The sequence below is a fragment of the Carassius gibelio genome, chromosome A9 (assembly GCF_023724105.1).
Source record: "Carassius gibelio isolate Cgi1373 ecotype wild population from Czech Republic chromosome A9, carGib1.2-hapl.c, whole genome shotgun sequence".
Classification (NCBI taxonomy): Eukaryota; Metazoa; Chordata; class Actinopteri; order Cypriniformes; family Cyprinidae; genus Carassius; species Carassius gibelio.
The window spans coordinates 26,113,615-26,135,727 of record NC_068379.1 but is presented as its reverse complement, the minus strand read 5'-3'; the positions used below and the strand labels follow the sequence as shown (position 1 = coordinate 26,135,727).

Sequence of the window (22,113 nt, the reverse complement as noted above, 5' to 3'; positions counted from 1 at the left end):
ACTCTCACTCTCTGCGAAATCTTGATTTGCTGTGTCTGTCATTTCCGAGCATTTCCCTTTTGTTTGATCTCTCTGTACCTGACCTTTGGATTGTTTATACCGACTCTGATTCTCTGCTGCCTGCCCCCGACATCTACTTGTTCCTGTTTTCGATTCTGGTTATCCCTATATACCTGACGCCGTTGCTGATCATTGCCTGTCTGACCATTCTCATTAAAAGTTCTGCACATGGATCCGAACTTCTCTCTCTCATCATTACAGAACTCTGGAGGGTCAACGAACACCTGACTCGACTCTGGAGGGTCAACGAACACCTGACTCGACTCTGGAGGGTCAACGAACACCTGACTCGACTCTGGAGGGTCCTCCGGGAACTGACTCGACTCTGGAGGGTCCACCGGGAACTGACTCGACTCTGGAGGGTCAACGAACACCTGACTCAACTCTGGAGGGTCTACGAACACCTGACTCGACTCTGGAGGGTCAACGAACACCTGACTCGACTCTGGAGGGTCAACGAACACCTGACTCGACTCTGGAGGGTCAACGAACACCTGACTCGACTCTGGAGGGTCAACGAACACCTGACTCGACTCTGGAGGGTCAACGAACACCTGACTCGACTCTGGAGGGTCCACAGGGAACTGACTCGACTCTGGAGGGTCCACCGGGAACTGACTCGACTCTGGAGGGTCCACCGGGAACTGACTCGACTCTGGAGGGTCCACCGGGAACTGACTCGACTCTGGAGGGTCCACCGGGAACTGACTCAACTCTGGAGGGTCAATGGGCACCTGACTTGACTTTGGACTGCCTGTAGAGACGCGAGATGCCTCAGCTTCGGGCACCGCCTCTGGAACGGCCTCGGGCACCACCTCGGTAACGGCCTCGGGAATGATCTCCGGGCTTTGAGGAACGGTAGACGCCTGTCTCCTCCTCCTCCTCCGCCCTCTATGGTGGCGAGTCGGTGGCACCTGGTCTGGAGGCTCAGGCGTTGAGTCGGCCATCTTGTGCTGTGGCTCTGGGCTGGCGGCCATCTTGTGCTGTGGCGCTGGGCTGGCGGCCATCTTGTGCTGTGGCGCTGGGCTGGTGGCCATCTTGTGCTGTGGCGCTGGGCTGGTGGCCATCTTGTGCTGTGGCGCTGGGCTGGCGGCCATCTTGTGCTGTGGCACTGGTACAGAGACCATCGAACAGATAGGAGCTGGATACATTGGAGAAGTAACTTCCTCAACTGTAAAGGGAGAGCCACAAAACTCCAACACAAAGTTAATAAACTGTCCCAGGGTCCAGCTAGGGTCTTCCTCCGGTAAACTCAATCTTATCCTAGTATCAAGACCACTCCAGAAACAGTCCTTTACCAGATGCTCATCCCCAGGCAAAAGGTGACTATACTGAATTAATTCCTCCACAAAGAGCTCAATTGGTCTACCTTCTTGAAAATGGAGCATAGCACCTTTAGAGGGTTGCATGAACTGTTAGCGGACTCCATACCTGGTCTGGGGTTCAAGAAAGCTGCTGGATCCTGGTTTGGCGAAGTCTTCTGTAATGATGAGACAGAGAGGTTCGGATCCATGTGCAGAACTTTTAATGAGAATGGTCAGACAGGCAATGATCAGCAACGGCGTCAGGTATATAGGGATAACCAGAATCGAAAACAGGAACAAGTAGATGTCGGGGGCAGGCAGCAGAGAATCAGAGTCGGTATAAACAATCCAAAGGTCAGGTACAGAGAGATCAAACAAAAGGGAAACGCTCGGAAATGACAGACACAGCAAATCAAGACTTCGCAGAGAGTGAGAGTGAGTGTGCTGCTTATATGTGTGTGTAAATGAGGTGCAGGTGTGGCAAGGAGATTGACTGAGGAATGATGTGCAGGTGTGGCAGGGTGATTGTGATGCAGAGACTCATGGGAAATGTAGTTAGGGTGTGGTGCAACAGATAAGAGGTGCTAGAGTCCGGGTGACATCTGGTGGTTAATGTGGAATTGTCCTGATTGGAGTGCCCTCTACAAATGTTCATGGGCACTCCATGTAATGATTGTGACAAAAACAGTGCTAATTGACAGATTTATTACTCTAGTATAGAAACTATTCTGCCTTGTTATGTGATAAGTGTTTGTAGTATATATTAGGGCCGGGACTTTAACGCGTTAATTGAGATTAATTAATTACACAAAAAATAACGCGTTAACTAAGATTAATTAATCCCGCATTTTTAATAACTTATTTTTTGCACCGCGGAACGTTTCTCACTGGATGAGTTTCGGCGGACCGATTATACTGAAGCACCAACTAGCGTTCGCATATCACCGCAGCAGCACATCGAGCCTCAAGTAAAAGAGACAGAGATCTTAGGCCCCGTCCACACGGAGACGCGTTTCTGTGAATACGCACACATTTGTTATCGGATAGGCGTTTTGTCCACACGGATCCGGCGTTTTCATCAGGTGAAACCGCTATTTTTTGAAACCGGGTCCCAGAGTGGATAAATTTGAAAACGCTGTCTTTGCGTTTTCGTCTGGACGCCATCAGCCAACGTCTCCCCCCTAGTCAGACACCTCTACGTCACGTAACAGCAACAAAAACATGAACAAACACTGAACGATTGTCTTTTTATTAACTAACATTAACACTGATTAATAAATGTATTGTTCCATGTTCATTTGTGTACCACGCGCAAGGTTTACGCGCAAGGTTTATGAGCATAGTCCAAGTCTTCTTCTCTGTTTTTAGTGTATCTCTGTGGCAGAATTACGGCGCCACATACTGGTCTGGCATGTATACTACATCATTATGCGGTTTCGTGTGGACGCGGATATTTCTTGAGACGAGGAAAAAAAATATCGGATTGGGGTAAGCTCCGTCTCCGTGTGGACGGGGCCTTAAAGACCTTCAATCTGCTAATCCACACTTCAGCTTCCTGTTTCAACAGGAAATAAGTCAACACCGAAACTGTGCTTGTCTTTAAATATGCATTAGCTGAATGATGCCTCTATTTAGTGGTACAGTACTTTAACAAAAAAAACAAAACACAAACAAAACAACAACATGCAATTAACATTTGAAACCAATGTTGACTTTAATAATACAGGTTACTAAAACATTTACATTTTGCTAAAAGACTATGGAGACAAACTCTTTTCTTTGAAATTGTACACATTAAGTGCATTAAAAAATTAATTGGTCAACATAAATATAAATTTTGACTTCATAATAAAAACATTAAAATATTCAGAATAAATATATTAAAATATGTTACCAATATAATAATAATCTTGTTAAGCGTTTTAATTTAAATTAAGATGAAAATAAAATTTTATAATGTAAAATAACATTAACAATAATAATAATAATATTGGAATTCCTATTTTCCTGCAGCAGGACAAGAAAATGTTCATCAGCAGGAAATGGCCAGTCACACACACACACACACACACACACACACACACACACAGGACAGCTGGTGGGGTTGATGGGAGGATCAGCTTCCTGTCGATGGTGGACAGAGACACACCCAAACCCCCACATCTGACATGAACAAATAATCCCACTGATACAAGAGGATGAACAATTTGCTCTGACACACACACACACACACACACACACACACAGGCTTTAAGCACAAGAGCGCTGATGTTCCCTTGTGCTGCATCATTGTGAACTCTAATGTAAATAACATCCATCAACAAGCCTAAAATAAACAGATATGTACACTAGACAAAGAACATATGTAGAGTGCAGAGATTCACACACACACACACACACACACACACGCTCACACACAAACACAAATCGACCCTTTACAATGTCCCTCGGGACAGGAATTATGGGTCCACAGATGTTGTGTGTGTGTGTGTGTGTGTGTGTGTGTGTGTGTGTGTGTGCGTGTGTGCGAGAGAGAGAGAGAGAGGTTGAATCTCACAAACCTGTCAAGAAATAAGTTCTTTTTTTTATCATTTTATAAAATCATATTGCATTTAACATGATTAAAAATTATTTTCATGAAAATATCTTGAAAATAATGTCAACAGAATATTATTACTTTATAATAATAATTTGTGGTTAAATAAGCTCTAAAAATACTTTTTAAATATCTTACAAATATTTGTAATGTTTTTTTATTTTTTTTATTATGGATACGACAACAAAATATATTTAAAATAATGCCTTTCAAATGATTTAATCTGAAAAATATTGCCAGAAACTTTTCTATTAAAATACCATTTGTGGAAAATCTGGAAAATAATTTCAGAAATTAATAACAACCACAATAATAACAATAATAATAACATTTTATATTTAATTTGTGTTTATTCACATGATTTCCATCCAGTGTTTACAATGCAAAATAAAACTGCTATTTCGGTGTATTTTTATGTCTAAACATAATGTATCCATGTGCTGTAACAGATAATAGTGATATTTTAGGGTCCCAGCCTAAATTAATCCCAAACACACAGCACTATTATCATGTATGTCGGGATCCACAGCTGCTGCTGCAACAAAGAGACGATTAGTCTGAGCTGAAATCACCCTCCTCCAATCACACGCTGAGAGCTCATGACTGACAGCTGTGAGAGACCAATCAAATCACAGGAACCATTAGCATCAGGATCCCACAGGACAGATATGATAGTTTCAACATCCATCACTCTAATTGAGTTGTTGAGGCTAATAGGCAATTACCAAGCGATTCCAATGGACATTTTTCCTAACCGATAACCGATGCTCGTTAACCGATTATTAACCATTAAACGATGAAGATTATTTCCAATTAGAATTGAATTAAACTAGAAAGGATCTGTGTCCATGACCCGTTAAAAATACTAAATTTGTGTCCCTGGGGATTAATTTTACACGTGCAAAAAGCAGCAAACAACAGAACAAGAGGATTCACATGGTTTTCATATCACATCACGCTCACAGCACTTCTTTTATATATATAAAACTAATAAATAGGCCTATACAAGAAATATTTTTACTAAATAAATTAAGAAAATGAAAAATGCAGAGAATTTTTGTGCTGCATGAAAGGAAACCAGAAGGCAGAAAGCGGCATCCTATATTTCATAAGGATTATTTTACCAAAAAAAGATAAAGGTTTGTTTTTATTGTGAATGTACACAAGTAAAGCCAAACCTTTTACAATTACGATTATCTTTATGACTAAAAGGAGTTAGAAGGAAAAACTCAAGTGATTGCGCTGGCGCCGCATACATGCACACAGTTGAGCTTTGCTACCTTGACAATGTAGTCTGTTCATTATCATAAAATACTATCAGTCAAACATATAGGGAAAAAAACACACTGCTCAGTTTAAATATGTAGTCAAATCTGTGCTGTTGAGAGTTATCACTGTAACGCCGTGATGTTGTGCAAAACATTTTGGATATTGAAACGCGAGTAAAGTACATAATAATTAGTGATCAACCTATATGTGTATTAGACGATGCCGATTATCTTGTAAAACATGCGGGGGGGGGGGGGGGGGGGGGGGTATGATATAAAGCCAATATGATTTTTTTATTATTATTATTAATATTTAAAAAAAAAAATCATTTGACAATGGATTAAAAAAAGAAACGTGTAAAAGAAACACCTTATAATTTAGATGACAGTATTTTTCACAAATAAATAAATATTTGTTAATAATACCATCAAAATGAAAGTCCTGCCTTGAACACATCGGCCAAGCAGAAAAATTATCGGCCGATGCCGATATATATACAAAAAAAGCCAAATATTGAACCGATATATCGGCTTTAGTGATATATCGGTCAACCAATAATAATAAATATTAATTTGCTTACAAATGAATGAGCTAATTTCTACAAATCAAATAGACAAACTTGTTTGAGAATATATTGTAAGAAAATAAGTGTTTTAATTTTTTTATATTGCTTTAAGTAAATGTTTCTTATTTTTAAGGATATACATTTTTTTTTTATAATTAATCTTATAATTCACGACGAGTGTTTGTAAATTAAATTGAAGATGCAATAAATGTGCATTTAATTTATTTATTAACCTGGTAACTGTTTAAACATTAAATAAGCTAAAGGTTTTATGTGTATTTCAATTACTGTACCCCACCAGTTTTGATTAACTGATAAATCAAAGCTCTGAATCAATTCACTGAAAAAGCGATTCATGGAAATGAATCAAACCTACCAACTCAAACACTGCTTTTGCTACTTAATTTTAAAATCACAAATGCTATAAAAAAATATTATATATTTATATTCACCAGCAAAAAGAAGTATAACAAAAACAAATCATTGCAGTTTTGTTTTTTACATCACGTTGTCAGACAAAGCAAATTGCAATGCTCATCAAAATATGATGATTTTAGGCTCAAGCGAAGGTCACTGATATACAAACACATCAAACACAAATGCACACGCTAACTAGTGCTGATCCTGCGTTGGGTTTATCCCAGGTTCGGATCAGTTATTCCTGCTTTGGGATCCTAAAGCTGCTGTTTATTAAAGGACACGAATGGCCTAAATACATCTGCTTTAATGTAGTCGCTGCAGTCTGACGTCAAATGAAACTCAGCCGCAGGAGGATGAGATGAACACAAGCTTTATCACGGATGAATCATTTTATATCACGATAACAGTATTCATCATAACATAGTTTGCTTTTATCTGGAAATTCAATGAAAAATCCGTTATATTTTGATAATCATGCACTATACACAACCTCCATTTAAGAAAATACACATACCATTAATCTGTTAATGAATTAATTGTACGTGTTGATTCAATAACAGCTGTAACTGATTCAGCTTAAAGATTCAGGATTCAGTTAAAAGTATCGGTTCATAAGAGTCAGACTGTTGTCTTTGATTCACTCATTAATCAGACTACACTGGTCTCACAGACACAAACAAATGCAAACATTGCAGTAAAAACTATACAGGACAATCTCTAACAGTCAACTCACTTCTTTTACCAGTGTCGAAATGATGGTCATAGTTAATGCTTGGTCAGAAAACCTGTAGGCAGACAATAGCTCTTTCCTCCCACATACACTCACTCACACACACTCATTCACCCACAGAGGAGCGATTATTAAGAGCAGAGAGTGTAAATCACAGCAAACAGGGCTGGAGGTTTGTGGGAGTGTGAGGTGAGTCATATTAACTATGATGCAGCAGCCTGCTAAAATCAGACTGCAGAGACGGAGGAAAACACACACTGTGACGCTGTGCATCAGAGCCATGTCACGCGCCGCAGGCCCCCATCCTTTCATTTCCCATCCAATCCAATCCCATCCCATCAGCTCTCAGGAGGCTCAGAGCCCCGGGGAACCTGCATCACGTGGCACCCTTCCATAAAGGTTTAATAGACAGATGCTGAGCCTCAGCCAATCGTGAGTCGAAAAAGCTGACATCACTGCAGAGTGCAACAGCCCCGCCCACTTTTCCCAGTTCACTGGTTTAATAAAACAGTTATACGCGCGAGGTGAATCACAACATTACAAAGTCATTTATACATGTACACACACACACACGCGCAAGTTATTATATAAACAAATACTGCATTATCGTATAAATATTATTTTACAAATTAATTATACGTATTTATTTACATATAATGGTTTGCAAATGTTGGTCTTTCTCGTTTTGCTTCAAATGTGCACAGAGTCGTCAATTTCTGAATAATTAATTACAGTATATATTAAATAGTAAGTCTTGTTCTTGTACATTTCATTACATTTTAAAGCAAATGTATAAAAAATTTAATGTCATTAAAACAATTTGTAAAAAATAAAATAAAATACATATTGTTATGTATTTAATACATGGTATAGTATGTAATTTTATTATATATATATATGTTCGGAATGAAAACATCCACTCAATTAAACTGCTGTAAAAATGTATCAGATTCCTTTTTTTTCAAACATTTTTTTTTTTTGAATAAATCTGTTAATCAACTTCAGTCCTGATCAAAACTACCAAATATTTTGAAAAAAAAAAATTCCAAGATTTTAACTCTTTAATTGCCAAGTTCATAAATGATGTCATTGATTTGGGGAAAAAAAAAAACACAAAATGACTTATTTTCAATATAAAAGTAATTGTGGCTGGATTTTTTTTTTTACTTTTTAAAACATTCTTGGGCATGCCAAAGACTGGTAGCAACATTGGCTTTGATGCATTTTTAATTTTCTTCCATAAAGAGTAACAAGCCATGAACCAAAGCAAAGCTAACTTCAAAAATCATTTTTAATGTTTTTTGATTTAAAGATGTTTATAGAAACATCTGTAAATCCAATAGAATAAATCCAATAGAATGTATTTCTATTGAAAAATATGCATAAATGATGCATACCCAGACTGACGCAGTGCTTTCCTCCGTTCTCAGATAGGTGGAGATTTATTTGTAGAATAAGAAGAATTCCGTGGTTAAACATGATTATTTATTATAATCTGGGTTTATGGGTTCTTTCAAAGCATATTACAGCAAATAACAACCTTGTAATTTTAACCATTTGTTGTTCTAAGTCAATTCCCCTATGGAGAAAAAATAAATGGGATTTCTACTGTTCCACTCTAATACTGTACAAACACACAGAAGGATGACGAAAAAGAGGAGCACGAAAAAGCTTCAGCTCACTACTGAGAAGAAAAGATCTCAGAGCGACAACAAAACACATGAGAGGAGCTCAGGACTCGATCTGAACAGCTGCTCCTCCTCTTCAAAACCTCACACAGGAAGAAGAAGACGAGGAGGATGCATGTTACAGCAGACACACACACACACACACACAGCTCTGACACATAATCAATACTTTACATTGGCGCTTCCATTAGCAGCTGTGGACTCCGCGCACACACACACACACACACACACACACACACGCATTATATTCCTTCTTTACAACCGCCTGAACAGAGAACAGATGGACGACATTTGACAATAAAACAGAAAACATCACTGAAACTATAGATTAATAGACCAATGACTAGTACACACTGGAAAAATATAAATCAAACAAAGATCACTGATGCGCATTTTTCAAGAAAATACTGTTTAAGTGTTTCTACTGTACTTAAAATTTGCATGATTAATTTAATGTTTAAATGTTAAATAATTGAATGTAAATTGAATGTGTTGCTTGCTTGCTTGGTAATAATTTATTTAATGTACTAGCGATTTCTTAGTTAAAATTGTTTTAAAAATTCTGTGTATACCTACAAGAACAGAATAATTTAATTAGAACTATTTAATCAAAATATACATATTTTTAAATTTAGTTATATGCACATAAATACACACATATATACATTAAATTATAATTATTAATTCATTTCATTTTTTATTTTCATATAGTTTAATTAGAGTTACAATATAACTTAATAATTAACATTAATAATAATTAATTTATAACATTTTAAATTAAATTACATAGTTATATATATAAATATAAATATAATAATATAATGCAAAGTGATATAAATATAATACTATTATCAGAATTAATAATTAACTTATTTATTAATTTATTTTTATTATTATTATTTTCACAGTTAAAATAGTTAAGAATTTAAATAGTTCAAACTGTTTTCATCTACAGTATTCAATCATTACTGTCACAACTGAAACTGATACAGAAGGTGTATTAAGAATCAAAAGATGCGTTTCATGATTCAGTTTTTGGCTAACATCCATCAATCTCAAAAAAAAGTTGAATTTAGGAAGCATTTAAACAGGCAATATCATACGTTTATATTATTTTCAGTAGAATTCAAGCAACGATGACTGTATTGTGATTTACACACAGACACTGTGATCGAAAATGACTCGTCACAAAAGAAATAAAAAGAGACGCATTGAGACAAGTCACTAAGTTATGTATGCGTGAATGTGTGTGTGTGTGTGTGTGTGTGTGTGTGTGTGTAGCGGTGTGTCTGTCCTTCAGCAGAGGGCAGTGACAAGACAAGCGCCACATCGAACACCAGACAAATATATCTCACATGCGCACCGAACACTCAAGTTAATCATCTTCAACCCCAAACAACCTTCAGAAAGAAGAAATACATATATATATACATATAGGAAAGACAGAAACGCACAAGCATGCACACTACAATGCGGTGGATTACTCACAACTGACGGTGATGCCACGCATGATCCTCCTTCAGCAGAGAAACAGCTGAAAGCAGCCGGACGAGAGACAGAGAGAGAGTGTGTGTGTGAGAGAGAGAGAGAGAGAGAGAGAGAGAGAGAGAGAGAGAGGGGGCGAGCGAGCTGCAGATTGTCTGAGTGGGCGAGGTTCAGCTGTGACTGCTTGCGTCACACTTTTCATGAATGAATGGGCTGGATGATACGGGCACGATGCAGCGAGCCTGATCTCTCTCTCTCTCTCTCTCTCCCACACACAGACACACACACACACACACACACACACACTTAATGCGGAAGCGGAACGGGATTTCGGGAAAACACTAATGCATGCGGCGCTTATATTTTCATTAATAAATAAAAAAAATATCAACATAAGGTAAAAAATTTAATGTTATACTTAATTTTAAAAATAATAATAAAATGAAGTTTTTTTATTGTTTATTGCTGTTATTATTTTTCATTATTATTAAATAATTTAAAAAGGTAACATATGGTAAAAAGCTACACTGATTAAGAAATAAACTGAAATAGTTTTTTATTATCATTAATTATTATTAATACAATAATTATAATTATTAATATATATATAATAATTTTATTAATTAATCTTATGTAATGTTTGTGTAAACAAAACAATAAAATACAATATTTATATTAAAATTATAAAATAAAATATTAATAACACTATCCATGTGATTTGCTTTAGTATTCTACTAAATTTAAAAAAGCATTTTTTGTATTGTTTATTATTACTTGTATTATATACTTGATATTTTATAATATTCTCTAATGTTATGTTATTATGTATTAAACTCAACATATGGCCAAAAGTGCTAAAATGTTAATGCAAAATTGTAAAAATACATGAATTATCATGATAATAAAAGTTAACATATAAAAATATAATATAATTAATATAATTTTTAAAACTAGTTGCAATAAATTATCGGTTGATAACTTAAAATTATAATTTCCATCTTTCTAAAACGCACTCAATTACCTTTCACTTAGAAAAATATTTTTTTACAGTATTGTATCACATAAACCGAATAGAAAAGCCATAAAAAATGAAGACAGATGGATTAAAATTTATTACTTTTTTGTTGAAAATGCTTTTTATTATTTTTAGTTTTCTCTGCATGGGGACATTTTCCTCAATTTAAGTTTATTCAGCAACTTTTTTTTCTTTTTTTTTGTATGACATGCTGAATATTAATAATAATAATAATAATAATAATAGTTTTATTTTATTAAATCCAACATATCATGCACATTAAGACTAATAATTATTTTATTTTTTAGCCATTTATTTTATTTTAAGCCAACATATCCTGCATATTAGTACTAATAATTATTTTACTGTATAGTAGAGTTGGGGTACTCGAACTTGGAATCGGACTCGAGTCCAATTTCGGACTTGTCACGCACTCGGGTGAATTTGTACTCGGACTTGACACGGACTTGAACATTTTGGACTCGGAAAATAACACGAGTCCGCGTCATGTGTAACAATAAAACCAGCATAAAATTGAGATGAGAAATTCGATTCGATTCAATAAACCGGTTGAAAAAAAAAAACAGAAAACAGTTCACCGGTTCTTTTACACTCAACGTAATGATGTCATTGGCGATGACGTAATGGCGTCAAGTCTATCAAACATTCAAATATATAAAGTCAGTAATCATAACTTCAGTCAGTTAAAAACCTCATAATCATGAAAAGTTTACAATTTTTTACAAATTTTTTTACAATTTTACAAAGTTTTGCAACAACGCACCCAAATACAGTAACAACAATAATGTGCACACAAGGATTTAAGTCTTGAAGATATAAAGTAAATAAATTAGGTGTCATCAGCGCAGGAACCATGACCCACTTACTATACATAATACATTGTGATGTATTTGTTATTAAATGAACTTACATTTCGCCAGATTGCCCTTCATCCAAGCCCTCGAAATACCCGCGATCATAACATTAGCACAGAATCAGAATCAATCACCAAAAGAATCAGTTCGGTTCAGACGCGCTGTGAGTCAGTTGGCTTCACGCTGAATCGCGCATGCGCAGTATCATCAGCTCCTCGGCTCTTGAATCGTACGCGTCCGAAAGAAATGGTTTTAACAGTGGTATTTTTTATTACATTTTTATATTGCCATTGGTTTAATGGGTTGAAAGGTTAAAATATTAATAGAATGTAAAAATGTACAATACCAATTTATAATCTTTTTTAATTTAATGACTTTCTGGACTCGGACTCAGACTTGGACTTGATGTTTAAGGACTTGGTCTTGACTCGTACTCGGCAAAGGTGGACTCGGACCCAACTCTACTGTATAGCCTTTTATTTCATTGTATTTTATTTAAGCCAACATATCCTGCACACTAATTATTATTTTATTTTAAAGTCAATGTACAGTAAAATTCAGCATCTTCATTCCACTAATAATAATAAAGCTCACGGTTTGTACCTCCACAGAAGTTGACGCTCATTTCCCGAGATGCTTCTAGCGCCGACTGCAAAGTATCTCCTCTTCTCTTCGCACCTGTAAATAATAAATACAGACGGGTCAGAGTTCAGAGGTCACGAGGTCAGTAATCAGACTCGGTGATCGCACTTTCCGAAGGAAAGGCTCCTATTCATTCAGAGGGGAACGTGTGAAAATCTCCTCCGTTACCAACAACCCAGTTAATAATTCAGCACGGTTCAAAATAAGGTGGACGAGATGCATTCCAGCAAATTATAGAATAATTTTAGAAATGATATATATATATATATATATATATATATATATATATATATATATATATATTTCTTTTTTAAATACCAAAATACAATAATAAATAAAATAATAAAATATTAAGGTAAAATAAAGTAATAAAATATTACTAAAACAATAAAGTAAAATAAAATGGTAAATAGACTTACAGAAATATTAAAGTAAATTACTACTGCAAAAAAAGTAAAATGAATAATTAGAATGGTAGTAAAACAATCAAGTAAAATAAAATGTCAAAAAAATATTCAATAAAATATTAGTCAAATAATAAAATATTACTAAAACAATAAAGTTAAATAAAATTACAGAAATATTAAAGTTAATTACTAAAACAAGTACAAAGTACAATTAAACAAAATTATACTGTAATACTATAAAAACATAGCAAATGTAAATATTAAATAAAATAATAAAATATTAGTAAAACAATAAAGTAAAATACAATTTTGAAAAAATATTCAATATAATATTAGATAAATGATAAAATATTACTAAAACAATACAGTAAAAATATACAATTATAATAATAACTAAACAATAAAGTTAAATAAAATAATAAAATTAAAAATCTGAATAAAATACTAAAACAAAATAACATCTAATATTAGAAAATTAATAAAAGCAAAATAAAACATTAAGTAACTTCATACAATAAAAATTTGATATTAAGTGTCTTCAACCACTATGTACTTGTAAAAATACAATGAGAAACAATGTAGTTATTGTGTTCATATTAAATTGCAAAACACTTGGTTAAATCCCTATGAAATGTTTTCATTTCTTTGTTCTGATTTTGTTGTCATTATAGTACAGAGATTTGTTTTCTCGTCACATTAAGCAGATTGTTTAATGAGGTTCAGGTGGTGAGTGCATGGAAATGAAGGGGGAATATTTGGTGGGTGTCGGGACACTAAAGAGACAAACTAATGAACAGCTGCTCACGACCAGATCATTAACCATCAACCGTGTGTGTGTGTGTGTGACGTGTGATCATGAAAGAGGGGGATGCTGCATGTCAATGAGTCCCACCTCCTCAAACACACCCGAGGGTGCCCCATCCGTCTTATTTACACCCCATTCTGCCCAATTAAAGCGCGACAGCTCAGAAAAACAACACACTTCATGCGTGACTGAGGCCAGACTCACATATTATCAGTGCAATTGTAAATGAAGACTACAAACATTTTGTTAAATAAGGATAACAAAGTATCAGACTCTCATTCACATCTGACCTAATGAAGAAACTTCTCATGTTTCGCCCCAAAATCAAAGAAAGGAAATCAGAAATTGTGTTTAGGTTAAAGAAAACAGAGCCTCATTTAAGGCATGTTTTTGCAGTGTGATATTTTTAAACACATTAGTTAGATTTTTTTATAGCAAAAAATAAAATATTAAATAAAATAATAATATATTATTAAAACAATAAAGTAAAATAAAATACTAGAAAAATATTTATAAAAAAACATTAATACAATTAAAATAAAATAATATTAGTAAAAAAAGGCAAAAATAACAGAATATTTATAAAACAAAGCAAAATAAAATAATAAATGAAATAATAAAATATTACTAGAACAATAAAGTAAAATAAAATACTAGACAAAATGAATAAAATTAATAAAATGAAAATAAAATAATATTAGGTAACAACAAACAAGGTAAAATAAAAGATTAAATAAAATGAAAATGTTACTAAAACAATAAATTAAAATAAAATACAAATAAACTAAATAAAATATGAAGAAAATAAAAAAAGATTATTAAAATATTAATAAAACAACGTGAAATAAAAGATTAAATAAAATAAAGAACATATTAATAAAAAAAATAAAAGCTAAAAATAAATTAAAATAAAACAATAAAATAAAATATTTCCAATTTATTTGTTCTGGTTTTATTGTCAATATAACAAAACAACATTGTGATTAATATCACTGTCATGTTTCACATAAAATCTAAAGAATTCACTAATTATATTTAAAGCAAACATAGCCCTATTCTAAGACAATTATGATTTTTGAATGTGACATTTTTAAGCACATTATTTAAATTCTCTTTACTTTTAAGTCAAATGTGAAAAATTCTAATTTTACGTTCCTCACGTTTAATGTGAACAATGTACAAAATATTGTTTATTTTCCTTCAAAAGCTACAAATGCGACATATTCTGACACAAAACATATCCCTGTCATTTTCCGCTCTGGTGGCTCTTGTTCATAAATTAATCATAACCCTGTGTTAACGACTTCATAAACGCATACATAACTACTTCTGAGGACATGCTAATGATGCTGGTAGAAGAGGCTTAATTATGATTTTCTAATAATGTGAGATGAAGTCAGTTACTCATAATTTAACAGTCCTTGCTTCATTAGTTTCCCTCTGTCAAACAAAATAACCCAAAATAACAGCAGCCAACAAAACACAAATGAAAGAACTTAATCAGACTTCATTTACAAGATGAGCACAAACAGAGGAAAAATAAATAAAATGACATATCCTCAGAATAAGATCCACTTTCTGCAGAAAGGAAATATTAAATTAAACAATAAAAATATTAATACAATTAAATGAATAAAACAATACATTATAATAAAATATTAAATAATAAAATTATTTAACTACTAGGTAAAATAAAATAGTAAATAATAATAAAATATTTAAAAACAATAATACAATAAATATAAATTCAATGACTAAACAATACAATAAAATAAAATATTAAATAATACAATTTTATAAAATAAAATAGAATACTAAATAATAATACAATATTTAAAAACAATAATATAATAAAAGTAAAATAAAATGAAAAAAACAATACACTAAAATAAAATATTAAATAATAACATTTTACAAACTACGAAGTAAAATAAAATACTAAATAATAATAAAATATTTAAAAAACAATAATATAATATATATAAAATTAAATGACTAAAACAACAGACTAAAATAAAATATTAAATAATAAAATTGTACAAGTTACTAAGTAAAATAAAATAATAAAAAAATATATATATTTTAGAAAACAATATAATAATAATAATAATATATATATATATATATATATATATATATATATATATATATATATAATTATATATATATATATATATATATATATATATATATATATATATATATATTATATATATATATATATATATATATATATATATATATATATAATTATATATATATATATATATATATATATATATATATATATATATATATAATTATATATATATATATATATATATATATATATATATATATATATATATATATAGCAAAATAAAATAAAATAAAATAACACGCATTTGCCAAACTTTTTTGGTCACCACAGATTCACCATATAGTGAAACATATCAATACCAATGATATTTTAGCATAACTTATCATTGTATTGGGTTGTAAAGGTTACTTTATGAAGCTCACTGATTGTGTATTTAAAACATACACACCGTCGCACCAAGAGAGTTGTTATAACATCCCAACTAAGCTGAAATTAAACGGAGAAGTTCCTCTTTCATAGAACCAGGGTTAATCAGGGTCTAGACCTAAAAGAAACCCAAACCGTCTCTGATTTAAAGTTTAGTAAATAAATTAGTCATAATTCACATGCATACTGATTTCGTTCAGGACAGACTTACAGTCTGAAAAGCATCTGAAGCCTCTGTGGGCTGTAAAGGATCCAGCGATGCTTCGGCTCAGTTACAATCTCTCATTAATTATTGAGACGCGTCGAAAAACACACACTGACAGCTCTGGTGTCCTTAACATGAATAACACAGACTCTTAAGATGGGAATGAATCCGGCCCGTTCCAGTAAACCAACGGATCATATACAACCACTGCGGAAACATAAGCAGCTCAACTGTTTTCAACATTGAGGATAATCAGAAATGTTTCTGGAGAAGCAAATCATCACATTAGAATGATTTCTGAAGGATCATGTGTAGTGATCAACCGATATTGATGTTTTTATAACCGATACCGATTACTTGCATGTTTATGTGACCGATAACCGATATGCAGAACCGATATTTATTAACTGTTATAAAGTAAATAAAGTGAAGTGAGTGAAGAAAGAACATATTTCATTTTTGTTTTTCCTCTTATCAGTAATCTTTTTTTTAATAAATTGTTGAAAATGTGTCTTTCATGTTAAATTTCATCTTGATATTACAACAACAAAAAACATTTCATTTATAAAAAGCATCAACAGCAACAACACTAATATTAATAATAAACAAAATAAATGTAGAATGTCTAATGTTTTCAAATGGAGAAAATGAATAAAGGATAGGAGTCATGTCAACTTTATTTTAAACAATCGTTTTAGTGGGTTTATAAGTTGTTTAATAGCTACAGAGTCAAGAATAATTAACTGGATAATGTTAATTCACTGAATTATATTCTCTGGAATATTGGTATATAACAAACAAAACACGTATTTTATTGCATTTCTCAACTAGAATTAGGGCTGGGTGATATGACGATAAAAAAATCGGATGGACGAAATTAAAATATCATTTATTACCGATACGATACCGATTATTTGCATGTTTATGTGCCTGATAACCGATATGAAGAACCAATATTTATTAACTGTTATAAAGTAGTAACCTTTTATTGTATTTCTCAACTGGAATGTTATATCAAAATTATTAATAATGTTTCGTCCTTCTTAATTACGAAATGCCTGCCGACAGTGCGGTTTATCTATGCAGTTACACAGAACTATATTCTCAAACATTGATCACTCGCGGCGATGTTTAGATGTTTATTAGCAAAATAATGGTTATGTAGTAAATGTTAATGTTTTAAACAAGTGAATCTTGTTTAACGTTACATGAGGTGGCTGTTCTGGAGCATTTCCTGAGTATCAACTTGCTTTTACTTGAACATGCGCTCATTCATGGCTGCATATTAATTCAAGCAAAGTTACGTCTTTATTGGGACAGGACTCAATGGATTATTTAACATGACTGCGTGAGTTGGTCTCTATTTCTTAGAGCCAAGCTGCATAAACTACATATCAGCCATTTATGTAATGTAAATGTAAATGCATCTAATTGGTGCACAACTGGCTATTATGTTAAATTAAGTTTACTAACAACAGCAAATCAAGTACTTGCATCCCGTTGTTGTTTTCTCGTCTCCCCTCAGACGCGCCGAAATGGCGATCCTGCGGGCAATTCTCAAAACACCCACAAGATGCCGGTGTTTATAGGTGAATCATATATTACAAAACCGATATCCGATTATGGTAAAATGCTTAAATATCGGTAAATCGATATATCGGTCGTTCTCTAATCATGTGACACTGAAGACTGGAGTAATGATACTGAAAATTCAGCTGCGCATCACAGAAATTAATTACAGTTTAACAAATATTCACATAGAAAACATTTATTTGAAATTGTAATAATTTGTAATAATTCTACTGTATTGGTCAGCAGAAGAGAGCTCTTTCAAAAACATGAATTTATTTATATAAATTAATTATAATAAAATAATTAAAATAGGCATAATATGAAAAAATAATTATAATAAAATTTGTAATTCATAAATCATTTCATATACATCTTTCTCTCCCTATATAAAGGAGTGGGAGAAATTTGTCAACTGGTAGAGATTTTAGACTCGTTTCAATCGCGGATCGTAGATGGTTAAAAACAAGTGATTTGAAGCCATTAAAGCAATATTTAAAATATTACTAAAACAATTATGTAAAATAAAATAGTAAATAAAATAATAAAATATTTCAGAAATTATAATAAAATAAATTACAAAAAAGTAAATAAAATATAAAAAATAATACTATGATTTTATAAAAACACAGCAAATAAAAATATTAAAGAAATACTAAATGTTATTAAAATAAAGTACACATAAAATAACAGATAAAATAATATTAGTAAAATCGCCTCTCTCTCTCTCTCTCTCTATATATATACATACACATAATTAAAAATAAATTAAATAAATGATATGAATATAATTAATATAATGTATAATAACAAATAAATTAATAAATCATATGTATCGCTCTCATAAACACAAAAACATCTTAATATTCAAAATCCATCTGCCTGCCTGCAACTACTACATACATATAAGCACTGGTCACTGAAAAACCTGCATGAGTCAACCACAAATAATAAACACAAGGGGACGTTATGGTTTACAGCCCTGATGCGTCGTGTCCGAGAGGTTAATGGCCCTTTCAAAGTCAACAAAGGAAGCGCCAACACACACACACACACACACACACACACACACACGCACGGGATCAGGGTGTGTATCACGTCCTCCTCAGACATGCATGTTCTCGGCTCTGGTCTCATGCAGGTGATTAATGTAACAATTATTAATTTTATTTCTAGCATTGTGAAAACTGAAACAGACAACCTGAATCAAAAAATGAAAATGAATTAAACTTACTCAACTAAAAAAAATGTATATGCTCTTAACAACACAAATCTTCATGGACAAAAGCGCATTACAGTCATTGCAACTGTAATATGTCACTTAATTTCATATCAGCAGTTATTCAATATATCGCCCAGTCACACACTGAATCTACTGAATCACAATACTCCAAAACAGATGCTGGAGACCTGAAAAACAGAGACACACAGAAACACACAGTACACACAGAAAGATTTCAACAGCAGGGAAAACCAGGGGAAGACCAGAGAGAACAGAGAGGATGATGGGACGAATACTAATCAGAGAACACAACAACAACAAAATGTTACAAAAGATTCCATTTCAAATAAATGCTGTTCTTTTGAACATTCTGTACATCGAAGAAAAAGAAAGAGAAAATGTATCATGGTTTCCATAAACATATGTAGCAGCATAACAGTTTTCAACATTGATAATAATCAGAAATCAGTATATTATAATGATTTCTGAAGATCATGTGACACTGCAGTAATGATGCTAAAAATACAGCTGTGCATCACAGAAATAAATTACAGTTTATAGTATATTCATGTAGAAAACAGATGTTTTAAATTATAATAATATATCTCTATTTGTACTGTATTTTTTATTTGAAAATTGGGACATATTGTCCAATCAAGGAAAGGACATGATATATATATATATAAAATCTGATTTTTATAATGTGAAATCAATGTTTGAATCCTTCAAATTTGTAAATTATTTGAGATTAGAAAAAAAAAATTAGAATTTTTTTTAGTATTTTCTTTAATAATTTTTTATGATGCTTATTCAGCAACAACATTTTAACACCTTCCCTAAATTACTGTACTTTTTAATGTAAGTAGGGACTGGCAGATATACTGTAAATGAAGAGAAGTGGAGGTCAGTGATGGGAGGAACAGAAGAAAAGAGGAGAGAGGCTGTGTGTGTGGTGATTTTTATTCCTCCACTTGTGTGTGTTAATGCGCTCCCCATGAGACACAGCAGGAGCTCGTAATTATAGCAGCACACAAATCTGGGAGGACACACACACACACACACACACACACACGATAGCAGAATAAGTCTTCCCCTTAAGGAGAAGTGCTGTTTGCTTAGTGCACTTCTCTCTGCTTTACACACACACACACACATACACACACACACTGTAAAGAGACACACACAATCACAACAAAAAGAAATGCATTCAAGTACAAGGTGGGATTGTGGGTTTTACAGATGCACTAGACTCCATCTGCACAAACCCAGCCCTAAATATAAAGATACATACATACATACACACACACACACACACACACATATACATATATATATAAGATTTTCCTGTGTGTTTTGTTGTTTGATTCACATTCATGACAGAAAGCAACAGGGACATTAAACTGCTGTGAACCGATGCAAACATCAGTTTTAAGTCATGAGCAACAGTGTTTACAAGGACACTTGGCTTGAAGAGACATGCATTTTGACATCATTTCACTGGACTGAAGCAGCTCAGCTTTACTTCATTCTCCATCCTTCATGATTTAGAAAAATCAGTGCATCTCAAATCTGCATTGGATTGCATTGCATTATATGTTTAGATCATTTCAAACTCATCTTAGATTATTGGAGATATAAAGCGAAGACTGATATTTAGATCATTTATATGTATGTATCTGGTATAGACTTGCAAAAAACTCATTGATTCACATTTCAAGCATCAGAATTGAATGTTTTTTTGTCCATATAAATATTAGCATCTGCACCAAATTGCATATTTTTGCTCAGTTTGACTCCCTCCATATCCTCACTATATCAGACCACATTATCTAAGAGGCACTAAGCTGATGCATACTCAACAGAAACACACGCATCTTTCAGATTTATATATATATATATATATATATATATATATATATATATATATATATATATATATATATGTACAGGGTTAAAAAAACATTAAACCAAAGCTTTCAACAACAGCTTCTTTATTGATATAACAGGCTATGCAAAATGTCAAAATAACTGCTGACTATTGACTATTTGTTTCAGTAACAGTGCACTATGACCAGATCAGCATGTGTTATAAATCTAATATCTAAATGCAACCAAGCAGGGAAGAGTCGGGGCAAGTTGTCACAATAGGAACCTATAAAGGCACAAAAGCAGATGCATACTTCGGACCTCAGACTTGTGAGAACTATCCCTACGCATTTATACTAAATAACATGTTAAATTAGACAAAAGCTAAATAATACTCTGATCTGCATCACAGTCTGATGTTTAAGCAGACAGAAATGGAAAGATCTGTAAGAACAGTTTTTTGGGGGGGATGTGCTCGCTTTGTTCCAGCCTTTGCATCTGCATCGAGGCTGCTGGGACATGTCACATTCTTGGCAGAGAAACAAATACGATGCATCTAACCAGGGGCCTCCGATTATATAGAAATACACGATCGACAGCTATGCATTCGGCCCACTGAATCAGAGTAAAACATCTAACATAGTTATATGTATTTATTATGAATATATATATGTATGTATATGAATGAAATGAGTTAAATCCTACCATTTGTCTCGGCTGTGCTCCTCCGATCTAATCCCGAAGCTTTAATGCCAATCGCGTGAGCGCGCACGTCACTTCCGCGTGATCTGACCTGTGCACCTGCACGTTTTCCTCGAGGATGCTGAATGTTCGCTAGCGCGGAATATCTGACGAGAGTGCGCGTATTATTCTCAAGCGTTTAA

The 22,113-nt window shown here is 33.1% G+C and overlaps 1 protein-coding gene across 5 annotated transcripts in view; it reads right to left on the bottom strand.

The window, feature by feature from the left end:
- LOC128020262 (mitogen-activated protein kinase kinase kinase 13) overlaps positions 1 to 22,113 on the bottom strand; it is a 55,221-nt gene extending 33,108 nt beyond the window's left edge. Inside the window, exons 1-4 of one of the 5 annotated variants that reach the window (XM_052607075.1) lie at positions 21,935 to 22,111; positions 12,611 to 12,685; positions 10,121 to 10,166; positions 1,492 to 1,540 (exon numbers count right to left, since the gene is read on the bottom strand). The gene's annotated coding sequence lies outside the window, so the exon portion shown is untranslated. Of the gene's footprint in view, positions 1 to 1,491; positions 1,541 to 10,120; positions 10,167 to 12,610; positions 12,686 to 21,934 lie in introns of all 5 variants that reach the window. The other 4 variants (XM_052607074.1, XM_052607076.1, XM_052607077.1 and 1 more) reach the window with 4 other exon arrangements.